The sequence below is a fragment of the Idiotropiscis lumnitzeri genome, unplaced genomic scaffold (genome assembly GCF_059441095.1).
Source record: "Idiotropiscis lumnitzeri isolate Australia: NSW breed Sydney's pygmy pipehorse unplaced genomic scaffold, RoL_Ilum_1.0 HiC_scaffold_32, whole genome shotgun sequence".
In the NCBI taxonomy this organism is placed as follows: Eukaryota; Metazoa; Chordata; class Actinopteri; order Syngnathiformes; family Syngnathidae; genus Idiotropiscis; species Idiotropiscis lumnitzeri.
Window position 1 is genome coordinate 1734115 of NW_028283570.1, and position 8956 is coordinate 1743070.

Below are 8956 nucleotides of genomic sequence, written 5' to 3' on the forward strand. Positions count from 1 at the left end.
ATTGGAAGCTCCGGAGGAGGAGGGCATGCTCGCGTGGCAGTTAAGCCGTAGAGGAGCACCTTCCCCGGGCACGGGCGGTGCCAAGCGGCCCCTAAGTTTAACCGAATGGAAGCTCCGGAGGAGGAGGGCATGCTCGCGTCACAGTAAGCCGAAGAGGAGCACCTTCCCCGGGCACGGGCGGTTCCAAGCGGCCCCTAAGTTTAACCGAATGGAAGCTCCGGAGGAGGAGGGCATGCTCGCGTCACAGTAAGCCGAAGAGGAGCACCTTCCCCGGCCACGGGCGGTTCCAAGCGGCCCCTAAGTTTAACCGAATGGAAGCTCCGGAGGAGGAGGGCATGCTCGCGTCACAGTAAGCCGAAGAGGAGCACCTTCCCCGGGCACGGGCGGTGCCAAGCGGCCCCTAAGTTTAACCGAATGGAAGCTCCGGGGGAGGAGGGTGGGCGTGTGTCACAGTTAAGCCGAATTGGAGCACCTCTTCCGCCCGGGCACGAGCGGAGCGCGAAGCTGTCAGTTATGAATGAATAAATGAATAAATAAATAAATAAATAAAGAATGGCACCTTTCATTTCACAGGGCACACCAGACGGCGTACCAGCAGGTAAAAGTCTGAGTAATTAAATAAATACAAAAAGAATGGCTGGGGAATAAAAAAATAATACGTTTTAATAATAATTTGGTTTTTTTGTTCTAACATGAATTTCACTCTCTCTCTCTCTCCCCGTATATATATATATATATATTTATTATATATATTGTATTTTTTTTTAAGCATTTTTGAAGGTGCGCCGCTACTTCGCGGATTTTCAGTTTTCGCGGGTGGTCTCGGTCCCCATTAACCGCGATAACCGAGGGTTCACTGTACTCCATAAAATTTACAAAAAGCGAGGTGAAACACTCAACCAGGGCTGCTTTTTTTAACATTTCTCGAGGGCCATGGCGAGCCATTTCAAAATAGCTGCACAACTAACGTATAAAATATTGATAAATTTGCTCTGCCTGATGTGTGTGTAAAGTTTCACGAGTTGTCGTTCATATTTAGAACCTCATAATCAGCGTTGTTTTATTGCCCACAACTTTTCACGAAAAAGGATGAATTTCGTATTGTGACATCCTCATGGCCGAAACAGTCATCCGAGCATATATGAGGGCGACCTTGTTGAGTTGCACGGAGAAAAACATCCAAAAAAATAACTTGTATTAGCTTTTACCAGTTGGTGGCGCTACTACTACGATGAAAAATAAGTTGGTGGATGTCTTCAGGGCTGAAGTATCCTCAAATGTGTACAACTTCGAGAAGATAGTATCATCTGAGTAATGTTGCCGGAGCTTTTGTTGCCACAGAGTACAATCGGACTTTTCAGCACCGTAATAGCCACGCCTTTTGCCAAAACGTCACAAAATTCGGCAGAGAGTAAGTGAGTCTTTTCTGACTAATTTTCAGTCGGATTCGTCAAAAGGGCACCGTGCAGTACGTGAAAATTAAAATTAAAAAAAATTTTTGATTCCACTTGGCGGCGCTGTGTGTATAATTTTTTTCAGCATGGGCACAAGAATTCCACCGAACATCGCCAGTTCAATGGGATTTTGGTTAAGTCCGCAAATAATAGTGAACAATATACTTTGGCTGCGCGCTCGAATAATTTTACTCGTATATACTTCAATGAGGGTGTAGTGTGGGTATCGGGATCTTTAACACGCCCTAACACGAAGCTGACTCTCCAACCGCCACAGCCTTTTAATGACGAAATTATAAAATAAACAAAAACACTGTTCAACAACATAAAATAAAATAAAAAATCACATCATACTTACATTTATAAACTTTAATCCTCAAGAACATTATTCTCAGGTTGACCGAAAGACGAGGACACGGGAGCGCCTCGGGCATGTTCTTCTTCCTTGTGTAGGCGAATGACGTTTTAAGGTGCTTGTCCGCCACCTGCTGTGCTGAACTATGTATTAAATAAGAAAAGCAAATTGTTGAATGTTTTTTCCCCAATGAAGACTGAATTGTAAAATACCCGGAAATGGCTTTTCTGTTTTATTGTGCATTTAAAAAAAATTCAGATTGTCCTTTTTTGTTGAGATAATTGTTGAATATTGAAATTGCACATGTAACTGGTAATTTAGTTTTAGATATTATTTGAACCAGTGGAGGGCCATGCATTTCACACCTGGGCCTTCAATGAAGTCCTACTTCGTCCTACTTGAATAAATCCCCCTCATAATACCATAATTTATGACACCACGGGTGGACAAACAATATACAGAAAAGCACTTAGACAGCACTGACCGAGTGTTGGACGATATAGCTTCTCTTGAAAGGTCCGTGTTGAAAATGGCCTCGCAAGTGAATCTTCAATTTCTAAAGATAAAGATGTCTTTTAATTGTCCCATAACGGGGACATTTGCAGTGTTACAGCAGCAAAGATATACATCACACAGTGGCACCGACGTAATGTAGCCGTTAATGTATAACATTGGCAGCAGGCATTCATAAAAAGCATGCAAATATACACAGTATATACGTATATACACAGATCCCCATGTATATACACACTTACAGCCCACAACATATACAAGTGTAAGGAAACACTCCAAATGCCTGTCTATGGTTCAGAGGGGAAATAAATAAAAACGCTGCAATGATAAAAAAAAATACTGAATGATTGAAAATACTGCAATGATAAAAATACTGCAAGAATAAAAGTACTGTACCCAGCCAACATGTCCAACTGGGCCCCAAATGGGGTAAATGCGGGATTCCTGGGTACCAAGTGGGAATGGGCTAGAAGTGGGCAATGGTACAGGGTTCCATGTGGGCGCCATCTGGGATTGGTGGGCATGGGCTTAAACTGGGCAAATGTTGTGGGTGCAATACGGGTTGTGTATGGGCTAAGTGGGCATGGGTTAGAACTGGTAAAGATAAAGATAAAGATGTCCTTTATTAGTCCCACAATGGGGAAATTTGAGGTGTTACAGCAGCAAAGATATAGCTCACACAGAGTCGGCGGCGTAATGTAGCCGTTAATGTATAACATTAGCAGCAGACATTCATAAAAAGCATGCAAATATACACAGTATAAACGTATCTAAGTGTAAGGAAAGACTCCTAATGTCTGTCCATTATACAGAGGGGAAAATGCTGTAATGATAAAAACTACTGAATCTACTACTGAAACCATTTATAGGTCCTATTTGGGTTATGTGTGGGCTAAGTGGGCATGGGTTAGAACTGGTCAACCATGTGAGGGTCTCATATGGGCTGTATATGGGCCAAGTGGGCATGGGTTAGAGCTGGTCAACCATGTCTGGGTCCTATTTGGGTTATGTGTGGGCTAAGTGGGCATGGGTTAGAAGTGGTCACCATTTATCGGTCCTGTTTGGGTTATGTGTGGGATAAGTGGGCATAGGTTAGAGCTGGTCAACCATGTCTGGGTCCTGTTATGGGTTATAGATGAGCTAAGCGGGCATGGGTTTGAAAATTTGTTCTGGAGCCTTTTTGATATTTAATGCATGCTATGCTAATAGTAACCACCCGAAGACTATTCTCAGTAGAACTATTCAATGGATGCCAAAACGATAGAGACATGGCCATGGAGCCTATGCTGCGAGATTGTGAAAGGACTAAAATAAGTGTAGGATTTTTGAGGACCAGAAGTCAGCTTTTATTAGGTTTGACATTGATTTAACTTATGGAACAATGCAAATTATGGTCGGGTTGTTGTTGGACTTTTTCCGCTTTTGACTAATGGACGGGTGTTTTTATTTTCTGGGACTCTTTAGAACAAGCGGCACGGTGGCGGACTGGTTAGCAAGTCCGCATCACAGTACAGAAGTGCAAGGTTCTCCCTGTGCCTGCTAGGGTTTTCGCCGGTTTCCTCCCACTTTCCAAAAACATCCATGATAGGTTGATTGGTCACTGGTCCAAGGTCTGAGTGTGAGAGCGGATGGTTGCTTGTCTCTGTGTGCCCTGCGATTGACTGGCAACCAGTTCAGGGTGTACCCTGTCGACTGCCCGAAGACAGCTGGGATAGGCTCCAGCACTCCCGGGGACCCTTGTGAGGACAAGAAGCAGTACAGAGGATTGATTGATTTATTAAAATTAAATTCATGTATTTATCTATGCTAAATTTAACAAGGCTGGACGTTATATTTTGTGAATTTACATGTACCCCCAACTGTGACTTAATAACCCTTAAGGGACAAGATAACATTTTATAATATACCAGACAGCTAAGATTGTCATCTATGAACTATTTGACAAGGCAGGTCCAGCATTGTCAGCCACATCCAACAGTCAACACAGTTACTTTTTTTTAAATAAACAAAATCAACATTATTAATTAATGTTATTTTATTAATTCTGTATGCTGTGAAAGATCTTTATTCAAAGTATATTTGAAGTTATTTCTACCTTATTGCTTGATTTTTGTAGATTCAATTCGGAGTTGTCAAAATTACAGATTCTTTTGAAGGCAGCATATTCAAACTGTGAGAAAAGGAGCGAATGCAAGCTACGCGGTCTTTGAGGTGCGGCAGAAGAGCTGAAAGCACGGTGAGTCCCGAACGATAATTGAATTAATTAATTAATCTTGGGTAAATGTCTGGCTCTCATTTTTTGGACTTACTTTACAATGTGTTTTGTAATTTTTCAAGGTTGCCTGTGTTGGAAAACTGCTTGGTGCGTTAGCTAAAACACAGTATGCTAAAATGATAAGTGACGAGAACACAGAGGGTATATCAACAACGTATGTACTCGAATTATTTTGGGGAAAACTTAAGTACATTATAATCACCCTTTTAATAATACTGATAAGCGTTGTGTGTTTTATTTATTTTTATGAGGACCTTTACAACGAGCTACATATTGTTAGCATTGGGCCTACGACGCTAAACACAGTGTCCCTCGATCTCTCTCCAAAATTCTCCAAAAGACTTAAGCTTTCACTCAAATTAATACAATCTACTCCACTAGCTCATTTAAGGCTTTTTTGTGATGTGTTTGATTTGGGTAAGTAAAGCAAAACATATTAACTGTTGAATGTTGCCTGTTATTTAAATAATAGAAATTCAAGATGAAAGTTGAACAGATATTGAAATGCTAGATTGGCTCATTCAGAATCATGCCACAATGTGCTTTGTATGTTTTGTGTGTGGGTTTATCAAGCTCTAATTCAATGCAGTGTCCAAAACGAGCGCGCATAATTGTTGGATGAATGTTGGTTAATAGAGTCAGATAATAGTTCCAACAGTTGAACAGATGTTGAAATGCTAGATTGGCTCATTCAGAATCATGCCACAATGTGCTTTGTATGTTTTGTGTTTAGGCTTATCAAGCTCTAATTCAATGCAGTGTTGAGCTGCATTTGAGAGGAACTACGTAAGTAACTAATGTGGAAAAATTGTGACTTCTTTGTGTACTTTTATTTTGAATATTCAAATTTTGTGGGTAAAGGTTAGAGAAAATAAGTTAAAAATGAGAGCTGTACAGGTATTTAAGTTTTTGGTTTGTAAAATACCCGAATGTGGGTTTCAGCCGGTGAGGCAATGATTGGACAGAGCAAAAGCTATGCTCCAAAATAGAAGTGATTACACCTTCACTAGACTAACCTGCAGCTAATTACATAATTATAAAATTAACACTTTAACCTGGCTTCCCCATCACAGATGTATTCTTTTAAATGCAAAGCTTTTTGTTCTAGCTTTTGTTGTTAAATGACATTCATGCCCAAGTGTCTATGCATCCATTGCAGGGATGTTTTCTCAAGTGACGAGTCTGAAGCCTGTGATGACGAAGTACCATCTACACCTCCCCATGGATTGTCACAGAGAAAAAGCTTCCTAACCAAGAGAGGCGCTGCAGAAGGTCCTTGAGTACGTCCAACGTGTTGAGTCTGTGAGTCTACTGCAGGATCTAATGCAGGTATGAAAATGATGAAATTTTAATGTATTATCTTCAAAATTAAAATAATTATTTAATTTCTTGAAATATAAAATTAGGTACCCTAAACCCAAGTAGGAACCCCAGTCCCAGTACATTCCTGATTCTGGAGCTACAGAGATCAAACCATCCTACTGTATCACTAAATAGCCCCACCTCTAAAACCCTGATTCGGAAGGCCGAGTTGAAAGACTTCAGAGTTCAAGATGGTCAACTGCAACTATGATAAGCCGAATGTGTTCACCCCAAGTCGGAAACTGAGAAAAAGACTCAATTTTCACATGATTTCAGTCCCTTCTATATTTAAAAGAATGTATTGGGGCTCTAAAAATGTGAAATATTTTTACAAGTATTTCTTTTACTACTCATAGGCAGTTTCATAATAATAGTACAATTTGGCATCGTGTATTGTTTTTTGGTTCCATTCAAAATGCACAAGACGTATAGACATATTTTGTTTGTGGATCGCTGCAGCATCACACGAGCGCACAGAGACAAACGTGGCAGCAACTTAAAACAATTAAAATATCGAATCGAAATCGGGAACTGAAAATCAAAAATCGAATCGGGGCTAGAGTGAATCGTTACCTCCCTAATCATAATCATTTTGGTAGAATGTTGGGCTCTTGCCCTTTGAGTGTATATGGCGTTACCGAAGCTGTTCACTTAATCGACAATTCCTTTCCTGTGACGTTTATCATACCCAGTTTAACTGCCAAAATATTTTTAAGTGTGTGATGATTATCTGGATCGAGTGACACCCATGTTATAATGGTTGCAGGTATTGGTGGATTGGACGATAGTGTCAGAACAATGATGGCGTTCATCATGACAAATCCTCTGTCTCTGAAGTACAATCTCTTTGGACATCGTAGCAAGAACAAGCGCCGAGACCTGCCTTTTTCTGATGTTCTATACGGTAATATATATATATATATATATTTTTTTTTTAAGGGATTGTGGTGTGAAGACATTTCAGCATGTCCCATAAGGTTTCACAATCATTAAATAGCTTTACTAAGTTGACTTCTTGTCTTTTTTGTTTTAGGAGCACTGAAAAGGAATGGAGCCACAAAGGACATCAACGAGAAGGACACAGGCAACCCTGTCCAAGTGGTTCATGGGAGCTTGTGATCAAGGTGGGAATAGGGCAGTTCGAGCTCGGAGATCTCAAGGCAACTGTCAGGTTTAAAACGTCCTGACGCCATTTTTAGACTGAAGGTGGCATAAATCCAGACCAAACCAGTTAGAGTTTTGTTTTTGACCATTCGCGAATGGGAGAGGAAGTCAGGAGGTGAAGCAGGCGTCTTGCCAGTTCAATCTCGCGCACTCTCTCTCACTCTCTACCACCCGTTCGGTCTTTTATCAGCAACCTAAGCAGACAATGGAGGTCTGTCTGAAATTCTAGCAGGCAGGCAGGAAGCAATCAACCACAGTAGTCAGTCAGGAATTCGAAACTAAAGTGTGTGCGTGTGTTCCAGTTGTGCGCGTGTGTGCTAAAGCAATAATGTGAGTGTCTGTGTGTGTGTGCGCAATTATAACTGATACAAATAGTGTATAAAAACATGATTAGAAATACACAAACTATTTACATATCCTCATCCCATCTCACATTCCCCCGTTTGTGGGTTTAAATCATGTCCTTACGGCTTTAAGACAGATCATCATAATGAAATCATACAACAGTGTGGTCATCCGTGGAGGGGCGAAAACCCTCAGTAGGGACAAAATTCCCCTCCTCCCTTCCGGCGTGGAACGAGATTCTCATGGTATGTTGGTCACTTGGGAATAAAACATAAAAAAACTTCAATATACCTAGTGAAAAATAACAAAACTGTCTCCACGCAGAGCTTGTCTCCACGCAGAGCTTGTCTCTGCGGCGACTTGATGGAGGCCCTTGCCTCGTTGTAGGAGGGGACAGCCGTCTTTACCTCCCGGATCTTCGTGTGTGGTGTATGTGTGTGCATGTGTGGGGGCAGGGGCAAAAGGGTCCATGTGTTATTTAGGTTTCAGTGTCCAGTTCGAGTTTGTCATTGTCCAGTTCGAATTCGTCATTCTCAACATCAATCAGGTTGTAATGGTACATTTGGGCAACAAACATGCAGTTAATAATCATCTTTGTCATAAGAATAATGCAACATGAACAGACTACACATAACAAAAATGAAAACCATAATTATCCCGATATATTGTCTTTCAAATTCTTCGTAGTGGTCATAACATCAATAATTGTTTCATTTTATTAAAAATGTAAATGCAGTAATGTTCTCCAATCAAGGCTAAAATTCTTTATGTACGTCATTAATTTCCAAACAATATCTAATCTTTTTGTTCTGTGGCTTCAACATTCGTATCTGTGGCTGGTTGTGCGGTTCCGATGTGCGTGTGGTCCGATATTGTGACTCAGGTGGGCTCCTGTTCGAGGGATTCGCGTTGCTCGGCCTTTAGCTGGAAACCGGAGAAGCTTGTACTGCAACTGGTGGATCCAGCTGCCACGCCCCGTGACCTTTGCTGCCGTCGGGGTCACTGCAATCATCTGGCGAGGGCCATCTCAGCATTCACTTGTCCCAACGAAGTCGTTTCAGCACCTTGAAGAAGAGTTGGTCTCCCACACGGACGTGATTTCTCTGTGGATCAGAACACACTGACCAGTAATTGCGTCTTTTTTTTTTTTTTTTTTGGTCAAAACATGTTTCCCATGTGGACTGGGACTGATGTGCCAGTCGCTGGTGGTTCTGATGAACCTGAGAGTCGATAGGGGATAGTGTCCTAACTTCGGCTGGCACTATCCTCATTGCTGTGATTGAAACACAGTCTGGTCATTGTCTCCTTTTTTTCCCTCATTGTCTTGATAAGTCTGCCCTTAACAGTCCCATTAGTGCGTTCCACAAGTCCTGCAGACTGTATGCACAATGACGCTTTGAGTCAATTTTGCAACAACTGTCCCACTTGTTACAACATCATTCACAAATGCATAATTTTCACTTCAAATCACTTCTTGAAATTCCAAAT